This window comes from Triticum aestivum, chromosome 4B, assembly GCF_018294505.1.
Source record: "Triticum aestivum cultivar Chinese Spring chromosome 4B, IWGSC CS RefSeq v2.1, whole genome shotgun sequence".
Classification (NCBI taxonomy): Eukaryota; Viridiplantae; Streptophyta; class Magnoliopsida; order Poales; family Poaceae; genus Triticum; species Triticum aestivum.
Window position 1 is genome coordinate 454,028,592 of NC_057804.1, and position 12,229 is coordinate 454,040,820.

The 12,229-nt window shown below is 43.2% G+C and overlaps 1 long non-coding RNA gene across 2 annotated transcripts; it reads right to left on the reverse strand.

Annotated features, from left to right (window-relative positions):
* Nucleotides 1-2,570: 2,570 nt before the first annotated feature.
* Nucleotides 2,571-6,256, reverse strand: LOC123094973 (uncharacterized). Of its 2 annotated transcripts, none has more exons than XR_006446062.1 (5): nucleotides 6,048-6,256; nucleotides 5,362-5,943; nucleotides 5,065-5,275; nucleotides 4,226-4,398; nucleotides 2,571-2,819 (listed from the first exon to the last, which is right to left on the reverse strand). It is a non-coding gene; the product is annotated as an uncharacterized lncRNA (long non-coding RNA). The 2 variants fall into 2 exon arrangements; XR_006446061.1 differs by having other exon boundaries at nucleotides 2,571-4,089.
* Between the last annotated feature and the right edge of the window lie 5,973 nt (nucleotides 6,257-12,229).

The following is a 12,229-nucleotide window of genomic DNA, read 5'->3' on the forward strand; positions in this document are numbered from 1 at the left end:
TCTCGGCTATCCTCCTAACACCAAAGGCTACCGCTGCTATGATCCTATCTCCCATCGGGTGATCACTTCACGACACGTTTACTTTGATGAGATGGTTTTTCCGTTCCAGCAGGTACCTTCGGATGATGCGGCCTTGCCCGCTCCCGGTGATGGCCGCCCACGTGCCTCTCTTGGGCCGCCTCCCGGCTTTGAGGGTGCCCCCTGCGCCACGGGTCGAGTCTCTCCCCGTTTGGCCGCCCTAGGGGCTGCACCTCCCTCGACGCCCGCGACGCCCACGGCGTCCCCGGCCTCGACCCAGCTGGCGGCCTCGTCCGCCGCCATGCAGGCGGCCTCGCCCGCCGCTTCACGGGCGGCCTCGCCCACCGCCTCGCCGACGGCCTCGTCCATGGAGGCCTCGCCCGCGACGGTCCCATCGGAGGTGGGCTCGTCTTCGTCCTCGCCCGCCTCCCCTCCGGACCCGCTGCCCCGCCCGATGACTCGCTCTCGGGCTGGCACCCTTCGTCCGAGCACACGGTACCCCAGCGACGAGTATCTTCTCGCTGCTTCCGCCTCTGAGCCGTCTCCTCTCCCATCGTCAGCTCGAGCCGCCCTTCGGGATCCTCATTGGCTCGCTGCGATGCAGGAAGAGTTCGATGCGCTCCAGCGGAACCGTACCTGGCAGCTCGTCCCTCGGCCGCCTCGTGCCAACATTATCACGGGCAAGTGGGTCTTTCGGCACAAGACTCGTCCGGATGGCACTCTCGAGCGCTATAAAGCTTGCTGGGTGGTTCAGGGTTTTCGGCAACGTGCGGGCGTGGACTTCACCGACACTTTTGCCCCGGTTGTTAAACCGGGCATGATCCGCGCCATACTCCAGCTCGCCGTGTCCCGAGCATGGCCTGTGCATCAGTTGGACGTGTCCAATGCCTTCTTGCACGGCCACCTGGCTGAGCAGGTGTTCTGTGAGCAGCCCACCGGCTTCGTCGATGCCACGCATCCAGATCATGTATGCTTGCTCTCCCGTTCTCTCTACGGGCTGAAGCAGGCACCTCAAGCCTGGTACCAGCGCATCGCTGCCTTCCTACAGACCCTCGGATTTACATCGACTCGCTCTGATGCGTCCCTCTTCGTGCATCATCACGGAGTTGACACGGCCTACTTGCTGCTGTACGTCGACGACATCATACTGACGGCATCCACTGTCGTGCTCCTCCAACGGCTTACTGCTCGTCTTCGTGATGAGTTTGCCTTGAAGGATTTGGGTCCTCTGCATTATTTCCTTGGCATTGAGGTGGTTCGACGGCCAGATGGTTCTTCCTGCATCAGCAGCGCTATGCCCATGAGCTTCTCGACCGAGCTGGCATGCTTAACTACAAGCCTGCTCCCACGCCAGTCGACACCAAGGCCAAGGTCTCCGCTTTGGAGGGTTCGCCTGCATCCGATGCGGCCTTCTACTGCTCCATTGTGGGCGCCCTGCAGTACCTGACCCTGACGCGCCCCGACTTGCAGTATGCCGTTCAGCAGGTCTGTCTTCACATGCATGCTCCGCGCGACTCTCACTGGACTCTGGTGAAGTGTATCCTCCGATACATACGCGGCACCCAGTCCTTGGGACTTACGTTGACGGCCTCCGCCTCCACCGACCTCTTCGCCTACTCTGATGCGGACTGGGCTGGCTGCCCCGACACATGGCGCTCCACCTCGGGGTACTGTGTCTACCTTGGGCCGTCCCTGATCTCTTGGTCCTCCAAGCGACAGCCCACCGTCTCCCGCTCGAGTGCCGAGGCTGAGTATCGAGCAGTGGCTAACGCCGTTGCTGAATACTCTTGGCTCCGTCAGCTGCTCCAGGAGTTGCTTTGTGATGTTCACAAGGCTACGCTCGTCTACTGCGACAACGTCTCCGCCGTTTACCTCTCCGCCAACCCGGTCCATCATCGTCGAACGAAGCATATTGAGCTCGATATACACTTCGTTCGTGAGTAGGTGGCTCTTGGGCGCATCCGGGTCCTCCACGTCCCGACGGCGCAACAGTTCGCCGACGTCATGACGAAAGGACTGCCTACTTCTGTTTTTGAGGAGTTCAGGTCTAGTCTTTGCGTCTCCGGCGACGCTTCGACTGTGGGGGGGTGTTGAATATATGGTTTGTGCATGTATATTGTATAGCCTGGCCCACCTCCTAGTCTTTGTATAGTTGAGGTTGTGACCCACTTTGTACTCCATATATACGTGCGCTTTGCACCGATCAATACATCGTGAAGCATTGCCAAAACAATCGTTTTCAACAGTCCCATAATATAAGAGCGGTTTTTACTCTACATTAGTGTCAAAAACATTCTTTTATTATGAGACGGAGGGAGTACAAAGTTGTACTAAGGTTAAGACACTTATTTTGAGACGAATGGAGTAACATATATGTACAGCTAGCTCTTTGCAAAGAAAAAACAACAAACGAAACAACGTCCCTTGCTGAAAAGGACGAGAGTAGCATAGAACAAAACATGTACTGTATTTAGTAAGACAACCTGAACATTGTTTGGTAAATTTCCAACGAGTCATTGACAGAGAGTGTCCACTATATCAGATGACTCCTATTGGTGTGTGTATACAATTACACCTAGCAGGTTTAAGAATATATGGATTGAACTTGCTGAAATTGTCTCCATGGTTCAGAATTCGTCAATCAGATGATGTAGTCTCCAACGCAAGGCCTTCATTACTTGTAGACTCAACTTTTGATATCTTGGACGAGAAAGCCATAGGCAAAACGGTTGTTGCATAACGAAACAAACCAGTGCCTTATACTGACTGTCTTGTTGAGACGACCACCACCATCAATATGCCTAAAGGCACAAGAATCAATAGAAATAAATCACGAGCCCATAAATTTTCTTGGACCTAAATGTCAATCTATCAATGCTAGACTGGATATTCAAGTAATGGAAAAGTACAAAAATAATCACGTGTTGAAATATACAGCTTACAACTGCACAAGCTATAAACGAATGCCTATGGCAGTCAAGGTAAAAAGTCGGGAAGAAGAAATTAATCATGGACAACCCATGCGCACGACTCATGCAAAGTAAATTGACAAAGCAACAATGAGGTAGTATTATGGTGTGGGAAAAGGACCAGTTTCATGCGCCAACAAGGGGGAAAACGGCGGGTGAGGTAACTTTATGGTGCATTGGTGCATGAAAGGTGCCGTGAGATACATAATGTTTGTTTTCTGACTTCTCAGGAAACAATCCCACTTGCCTGACCACCGAAAGATAAAAAGAATATTCATGTAAATTCATGGCAATAAATAGTGGCTTCTTTCCGACCATTTTATAGTTAAGGACGGTTCCCGTGAATCTGTTATAAATGTCGTATCCTGAAAAGAAATAGGTGACAACGACCATCCAAGTGAACTATGTATATATGTTGTATCTACAACATTTAATCTGATCATTTTGTGGCCTAATTGTCTAACAAGTTGCTTTGTGGACTAATCAACCTCATTTTAATCAACGAAAAAGTTGAAACTTTGCGCTCATTTTGGCTGCCTACAAACCAGGTAAGCAAATTTTCATGTAATAACACAACACTTCATAATTACTTTAATAACTATACTATCAGGAGGTAATACACATTCATGGAATCTTTGTACATCTTTAACTGAATCAGCAAAGTATTAGCTTGTGTATCGTGCCACATAACTGATTTTGTGCAGACAACATGCTTGATTCTTACCCATTACCATAACCGCCAAGCTTACACAACTTTTTTAGAGAACTCACCATTTGGACTACCTAGTTCATATAACTAAATTTCTGATCACCATACCGATTTCAGTGTCAGCTACATCACTATGCTAAAGCACAACACCATCCACTGCCATAAGGGACCCATGGGTAAGCAATCTGGAACACAATTACAAACACACTTACAAGACACAATCTTCAAGCCAATAAAACTAGCAAGAAGGGTGAACCTCACTTCCCTGAAAAGAGATAGCTTCAGTGTGTCGGCACCTGTTTCTAGTACCACTCTTTCCATTCCAGAACCTAATGCAAACTGGATGGACTGGAGCACGCAATGGCTTCTACACAATGAGTGCTAGATCCATACCTGCATCCGAGATTGTCCCATGAAGGTCATGATTACAAAAGGCCCATCCTCCATTACTAGTAGCCTCATGAAGGAACCATTATCTATATTGATATTCATCCAACAAGGAACGTGATTTTTTTTGTTCCAATCTTACCATAGCAGAGATTTTCAGTTTGCCTGGGTTCTCCAAAAATTGTTCTACCAGACTTGCAACATTGACACCACAGCAGCAGGTAACACTGAATTCTCTCCTGCATTGAAAATCATTGTGAGCAGATCGAATGTTCCAGAGTAGCCGTACAGCGCTGAGTGTTTTGCATTTGGTGCCTGAAACAGCAGAAAATATTCCGTTAGTATATCAAAAAGGATACAGAAAATGGAGTATACGAAGAGAGAAATATAATAAATATATAAATAACCAAAGGAAGCACATAAAAGAATGAGAATCTATATACCTAAACAGAAGTATATTTCATAGAAAAAAATGTGTATAACCACAGTTGTTTGATCAGTTTAAGCTCATAGTAGCTGCTACTTTCACTAAACTGACGGAGAATGCTTGGTTCTCAAATGAAAATGACACAGGCTAATATTCGAAACTCCATCAGTACTCTTCAGTGCAAATGTATCAGCATTAAATTGGACCACTCACCCGCACCAATTCAGTTCAAGTGGTTTGAAAAGATGTTGTCAATTGGAACATACTCCCTCCACCAATTCAGGAGGGAGTAAGTTTTTTTAGCTTTTCGTATATTGCAGTTATAATCTTTTCAATGCATACCTGATTAGTTTTATGACGTATTTAGGAACTAAAATCTGAGTAACCCCCGGAGATAATGTATAGAATTTGGTAATTACAAAGTGGATTATCCCTCTCAACTCATCAGATAACTTGTCCGCGTCAAGCAAATGAAAAACTTAAGTCACCAAATATTTACAGATCAAAAAGGGGGATGAGACCTCAGAGGACTGAATGAGCAACCCATGATATACCTTTGTACTCATCCCCAAATCGGCTTACATCCCAACTTCGTGTACCCTCAAGTCGATATTTTACATGGATTTCTCCGGTAACTTTTCAAATTAGTTTTTCAAGTCATTTATCAGGCAATATGTTACAGAGTAGTGTCATTTAGTAGCAGCCGAGCTTCCACGTCACAGAGCGTAGGAATTGTATGGAAACACTGCTCTATATCAGCATGGCCTGGAATAAACAGCAGACTGAGCATTAGAAAGTGGTCCTATGAAAAAACAATCACAAACAAGCATATACTGTAAACTTCAAATGACCTCTTCGGGTAGGACATTCAGTCTATGATCGATCCAGACTGCAGACTCCACAGAAATCGAACACCGATTTAGCAATTTGGGAAGAACCGGCTTGGAATAAGTTGCATTAGACATCCCCCCGTTGTTGCTTCAAAAAAAAAAGGAAATTTGGAAGAACACAGCGAACAGAAACAAAGTGGAAATTGATTGGAACTTGCACTCCCGTGTGCTCCCCGCCTGCGCCCTTGCAGCTTCCTCCAGTGGAAATTAATTGGAACAGAAACGAACAAAAATGAAGAGGAAATTAAACGACAGGATCAGGATTGCTCACATTCCCGTGCGCCAGTTGCTATCTCGTGGACTCCTCCATTGGCAGATGAGTATTACACACATGAAGACACACTCAAACCCACGCACCACACTCAGAAACGGATCTGAAACACAAGCTGCACCTCAAATGGCGGGCCATGGCTGCTGCCACTCTCCACACTCCACAGCCAGGGGGACGGCACGGGCTTCACCCCGTTAGCACCCACTTTCCACGCCTCCTTGTTCGTGCAAGTTACTGCCCACTTCCCAGGATGATTCTTCCCCGTCTTCTGCCTGGACAATTGCAATTGCGGGAAGAAAACGCGAGACACTCGATCGGTCAGAAAATCAAAAAAGAAAAAAGATCGTGGAAAAATACGTTGGACTTGGTACGGCACCTGCACACACACACCGCAGAGCCGCCGCGACAGGCACATGAGGTCCGCCTGCTGACATCAAGCCAGCCGCCGAGCACCACACCTCCCGGCCTGCCCGCTGACCACCACGCCGACCGCTCACCGCATCGTCCGAGTTAGAACGGGGAGTGGGCCGCCGGCACCTAGCAGTAATTGCCGAGCACCTCCGACGAATCGCCGCAGAGCAGATCCATCAGGCTGGTTGTAATCGATAGTATCATAAGTTAGTATCATGCATATGATACTAGTGTATGATACTACCTTCTTCATGCATAGTATCATATGGCAGTATCATAGATGACTTTATTTATCGCCATGCATGACACATACTAGTATATCATTTATTATGATACGGTATCATGATATGATACTCAACCCTTTCTTACTTCATTTAATTCTATGCCACCTTATCAAAGTTGCTTAGTTGACATGCATGATACAAGCTATGATACTCTCATTACAACCAGCCTCAGCCGCTTGCCACGCACTAATCCCGGTCGAGACTCGATTTTTTTTAGAATATGACGGGAATGGGAAGTGGGCTCCCCTACTGATCCCCACGACCAGCTAACCGACCGGGGAAAAGTAATACTCCCTCCGTCTAGATGAGTAAGTCATCTTAGGTTGTGCACCGTGACCAAGGAGGAGGGGAAAACGAGAGTACTTAATGTCCATTTGCTAATTAATAGCATTGCATGCAATGAACTAACCAATGCATGTCATGTTTGGTAGTCTCATGTCATTAAAAGCATGCACACCCCACATCTCTTATTGGTTGATATGTCAAGAAACAAGAAACGAGGTAGAATTTAATGCACCGCGCCTAAGAGTTTTGGGAATATTTGGTTTTGGTAAGATGACTTACACACCTAGACGGAGGAAGTATTACCTGGGTACCCGGAGAATTTTACGGTGGTAGAGCGGTGTATTGGCTTGGTTGAACCAGCCCGTGTACGTGTTGGCCAATCGACCAGGGTGAAGAATAAATTATTCTTCGCGCTGGGTTAGTAATAGACTTTCTATATATGTGTGTGTATATATAGGGCCCGTCAGGGCCTTCCCGAGCTTCCCAACCTCTCGGGCCCGACCAGGTGCGAGACTTGCGGCGACCCCGATCGGGATCCCGATCCCGCCTCCCCTGCCCTCTCGTCCCCACGACCACCGGCCGACCGTCGTCTCCGCCGCGACTCGCCGCCGTCGACCGGATCCAGCTCCTCCTCTCCCATCCCTTCCACCACCATCGTCGGATCCAGCTCCTCCCCTCCGTCGCCACCTCAGGTTTGACCGCCAGCGCATGCGAGCGAGCGACGGCGGACACCGGTGCGAGGGAGCCCGCGACGGCTGGAGGCGGCGAAGCCCCAGCCACCAACCGCGCTGCCGACCGCCCCTGCCACCAACCGCGCTGCCGACCGCCCCTGCCACCAACCGCGATGCCGCGAGGCCCGACCTCTTATCACGCCGCCGCTTGCCCCAGCCGTTGCCCCCGTGCTCTCTACCAGCGTAGCCCGTCATCGTACGCCGTGCTCTGAAAAGCAATGCAGTTCGGGAGCATGGCGCGAGCTCAGAAACTCGCCGCCCCTTGCTCCGGCGAGTTCTTCTGCTCCCGTCCACGAACGCACCTCCGCTGCTCGTCGCTGACCACAACGCGGTGATGACGCCGAGATTTGCGAGAAGCTCCATGTCGTCGTCCTTCAATGACGGGATGAATTCCATTGATTTCCAAAGTTGACCTTTTCCCCTTTTGCATACTGACCTTCTTCCTCTCGCAACACACGCGGGGAGCGGGATATAGAGCGGCATCTCCTTCACGCCGGTGTTTGCACAAAAGCGAACTACCCCAGTCTCCTCCTCAACGCCGTTGTTTCGCCCTCAATTTCCTTCGGCCTCTTCTACATCGGCATCAGCTCTCTCCGACCTTCCTCGTCAACTCTCTCTGACCTTCCCCGCACCTTTCCTCAAGTGCCTCTCCAAAACAGTCGTGTGTAGTGCTCCCCTGAAATCCTCATGTGTAGAAAGCTATGGCATCCAGCTACTACGATTGTTCCTATTTAGCATTTTTTTCCTCTCTTTGAACTAGCGCCGATTTGCCCCGGTCTCTCTGAGGTGCTGCTACATATAGATGTGTTGCTCATGTGAAAAATGTGTTAATTGAATTTAACAGTCTTGACAGAACTGCAGGTGTGCGTGTGTGTGTCTAATTTACTGTAAAATTTCTCATTTTGCCCTTTTACAACCATTGAGATGTTCATAGACGTTCCATGAAGTTATGGCCATATGCATCATTCTGATGCAGAGGCCGGGGAATTCCCCCTTTTCGAAAAAAATGAAGTTCTACAACAACTATACGCCTAGTCCTACTACAGCTATGCACTGACGTGTGTCCTTGTGGGCTTGATGGACGTATGTTGACTAGCGTCAGGCTCCGGAGAGCAGAACAAAGTTGACCTTCCATGCCAAGAATTCAGATATGTTCTACTATTGTCATTCATCTACGACAATTCATGGTCCCACATGTATGGTTTTAGTTTGCTGAATCTACACAAGCCGTGCTGAGTATTCTTGCTACAATATTGCTAATTCCAAGAATCTTTACCGAAGCATTATATTAAATCTGAAAGAAATACTACCTGAAGCGAAATGAACACTTTCAGTTCAGAATTATGTATCCCTTCTTGCCCAACAACACAACTTGCTTCCCAAACCTGAATTTTCAATCGGTCTAGTCTTCATATTTGTTTTTATAATGTTTCGACGAAGCATCGAACAAAGCGTTCACTCACGCCTAACAATTTGCGTGTGTGTGTGCACTAACCTACTTTTATTCAAGTCTTTCCCAAATCTCACATACTAGTGCTGGTGTTCTCTCTGTATGTTTGCTAAAGTATGTATAGAAGCTTTATATATTTGTATTGTGATTGATTTCTTCGTGCGCACACTCATGTGTGTGTGTGTGTGCGCGCGCACGCGCCAGAGCCAGTTACCTTACCGACGACCAGTGAGCACGCCTCCGTGCAGGTCGTTACATACCCTGCATGGTGAAGATGGTCATGTGGCCCTCTTCCACAAATGGATTCTCCCTGTTTCTAAAATAACCTATAGGTTGTAATTTAAATAATGGATAAGTTCCTTGTTTATTTCAAAAGCCAAGAAGTTTAGTTTTAAAAAAATAGAGCAGTTCAAAAAATACAAATGTGGAAGCTCAAAAGCAATAATTGAAGAAGTTCAAAAACAATTTCAAATTTAAAAAATGGAGGCAGATAAAAACATTTATAAAAATGATTTTCCACTCTTAAAAAACTAGTAGTTCAAATTAGACTAACGACCCTGTTCCATGTCTATATATAAAAAAGATTTGTTTTCCGTTACTAACCAAAAACTAAGGAGTTCAAACTTAAAAAATGATGAAGTCCGGCGTTTATAAAAAAACAGATTTTTTTTCGCCGATAGTTCAAGTGCAAACGACCAAGTTCATAAAAAAATGGTTTGTGGCGAAAAGTGTAATTTTTATTACTATTTTGTATGTTTCATTTGACACAGGCTTCATATGTTTCATTTTGTAAGTTGCCCCTATAGTTCAAGTGCAAACGAAATAAAGCTCATGTACAAATACGAAAGAAAAGTTCATCTAAATGAAAAGAGAGTTAACTTAATAAAAAATATTTTATAAAAAATGTACTCGAAGTTCAATTACTATGGAGAAAGTACTTGTTTTAGATAGTAGACATCACGTTAAAAAAAGGGGAAAAGTTAATGGGCAGGAATAACAGAGCAATTCATGTAGCTTAGATATTTTTGGTTGAGACATATGGAAACAATGTTTACAATGGGGAAAAAGTAAATTTAATAGTAATCCAATTTTCCTTTTATAATATATAAAACTAACAAGTTCAAATTAAATTGCACATTAGTTCAATGTCTATATAAAGAAATAGATTTTCCCTATTTCTAATTAATAAAACCAAGAAGGTCAAATTAAAATAACAGACAAGGTCAAAAAAACATAGAAGTTTAAATTTGAAAACCACAGTAGTTCAATTTGAAATAACCAAGAAGGTCAAAAAACCTAAAAGTTCAAATTTAAAAACCTAGAAAATTATTTGCTTATTAAAAACCATATTTTTCTAAGAAGTTCAAAATAAACAAAAAGAGAAGTTCGAAGGTTAAAAAAACTTAGATGTTTTTTCATTACTAAATAATAAAATGAAGAAGTTAAAATTAAAAAAATAAGGAAAAACTAAGAAAGTTTTAAAAGACTTAGTTGTTCAAAAAATTATTTAAAGAAAGCATTTTCCATGTTTCCGAAAGAAATTAGAGGTTCAAATTTCACAAAGATAGAGGTTCAATGTTCATTACAGAACCAAGAAAAGTCAAATTAAAAATACGAAGAAGTTCAACTTTTTAATAATAAAGAGGTTATATAAAAACATAGAGGTTTGAATTTAAATAACCGAGAAGTTCAATTTTTAGTACAAAACCAAGATGCAAGTTAAAAAAAATCTAAAAATAAGAAGTTCAAATTAAAAAGACGAAGAAGTTCAATGCTTGTTACAAATCCAAAAGAAGGTCATTAAAAAAAGCATCTCAAACAATTTTATAAAAAAAGTTTTTCTCTGTTAAAATAAACCTAGAAGCTCAAATTTAAAAACGGAGCAGCTCGAGGTCTATCAAAAAGTAGCTTTTTTCCGTCACTAAAAGAAATAAAACCAGGAAGTCCAAATTAAAAAGATGGAGAAGTTCGATGATTATAGAAAGCTCAGATTTCCTCGTTATTAAAGAATGGAAACAAGAAGTTCAAAAATTAAATAACAAGCAGTTCAACTTTTAAAAATAGAACGCTTCAAAATTTCATAAAAAAAGATTAAGAAATAAAAGCAGGAAGTCCATATTAAAAAGATGGAGAAGTTCGATGATTATAGAAATTCAGATTTTCCTCGTTATTAAAGAATGGAAACAAGAAGTTCAAAAATAAAATAAAAGGAAGTTCAACTTTTAAAAAAAGAGCGCTTCAAAATTTCACAACAAAGGATTAAGAAAATCAGATTAAAAATTTGTAAAAACTCATATATTTTCACGTAACCAAGAGAAGTTCAGATTGATAACTGCCAGAAATCCACGTACTACACGGTGTCCATTTTGTATTAAAAAGAATAAAAAAACAAAGGCTAAATTTGTTGTTGTTATAAGTTCAAGTCTTGTGTCGGAGGAAGTTAAAAAATATATTGTGAGAGAGGTTTGTACAAAAAGAATATCATTTGTGTAACACTGACGAATGGATGAGAAAATTACAAATGAAAATACGTCACAGAAGTTCAACGTGAAAATAGCAGGAAGTTCAACTACTATAGTGAATGAATTTGAGATGAAAAACTCTTAAAATCGTCAGTAAAATCTGAGTTTTAATGTCATTGGTGCGGCGCAACTGGTTCCATGCTTGTTACAAACCCAAAGAAGGTCATTAGAAAAAGCATCTCAAACAATTTTATAACAAAGATATTCTCTCTTAAAATAAACCTAGAAGTTAAAATTTAAAAACACAACGGTTCGATGTCTATATAAAATTAAGATTTTTTCTGTTATTAAAAGAAATAAAACTAGGAAGTCCAATTTAAAAAGATGGAGAAGTTCGATAATTATAGAAAACTTAGATTTTCCTCATTATTAAAAAATGGAAAAAAGAAGTTCAAATATTAAATAACAAGAAGTTCAACTTATAAAAATAGAGTGCTTCCAAATTTCACAAAAAGATTTAAATAAACCATGAAGTCCATATTAAAAATATGGAGAAGTTCGATGATTATAGAAAACTCAGATTTCCCTTGTTATTAAAGAATGGAAACAAGAAGTTCAAAAATAAAATAACAAGAAGTTCAACTGTTAAAAATAGAGCGCTTTAGAATTCATAAAAAAAAAGAATTAAGAAATTCAGATTAATATTCACCAAAATACTCAGATATTTTCATGTAACCAAGAGAAGTTCAGATTGATAACTATCGGAAGTTCGTGTACTACACGATGTGCATTTGTATGAAAAAAAGAATGAAAAAGCAAAGGCTAAAAGTTTTGTTGCTAGAAGTTCAAGTGCCCAACCCAAGAAAAGTTCAAAAATTCTTGTGAGAGAGGTTGAACAAAAATATGTGACAGAAGTTCAAGGAGAAAACAGCGGG